This window comes from Brassica oleracea, chromosome C2 (assembly GCF_000695525.1).
Source record: "Brassica oleracea var. oleracea cultivar TO1000 chromosome C2, BOL, whole genome shotgun sequence".
Classification (NCBI taxonomy): domain Eukaryota; kingdom Viridiplantae; phylum Streptophyta; class Magnoliopsida; order Brassicales; family Brassicaceae; genus Brassica; species Brassica oleracea.
The window spans coordinates 7,208,397-7,209,068 of NC_027749.1; positions in this window are offsets into that span (position 1 = coordinate 7,208,397).

Consider the following 672-nt stretch of genomic DNA (forward strand, 5'->3'; position numbering starts at 1 on the left):
ATGTGGACAATAAGTGATTTTCCAGCATATGGTATGTTGTCTGGATGGACAACGCATGGAAGGCTATCATGTCCATATTGTCATGATAACACTGATGATTTCCAACTAAAACACGGAAGGAAAACGTGTTGGTTTGACTGTCACAGGAGATTCCTACCACCTGATCATCCATATCGTAGGAGTAGGAATTTGTTTACGAAGAACAATAGGGTGTTCGACAGTCCACCTCCGGAAATTTGTGGGGCAGATTTGTCGACACAGCTAAGAGATTTTGGTGCAGAAAGGACGCCAAACCAAGGTGGACATGTGCATTATCCGGTAGATGCTGTTGGAGAAATACATAACTGGCACAAAAAGAGTATTTTCTGGGATCTGCCATACTGGAAGGATCATCCGCTGAGGCATAATTTAGATGTCATGCATATTGAAAAGAATTTTTTTGACAATCTCATGAACACAATCCTTAACGTTCAAGGTAAAACAAAGGATAATTTGAAGTCAAGACTGGATTTAGTCGATATATGTGCTCGTACAGAACTTCATGTTGATGAAAATGGTAGGCCATCTTTTCCCATATACCGACTTGTTGCAGAGGGAAAAGATGCGTTCTTTGATTGGATTTCAAACGATGTGGAATTTCCAGACGGTTAGGCATCTAATTTCCGTAACTGT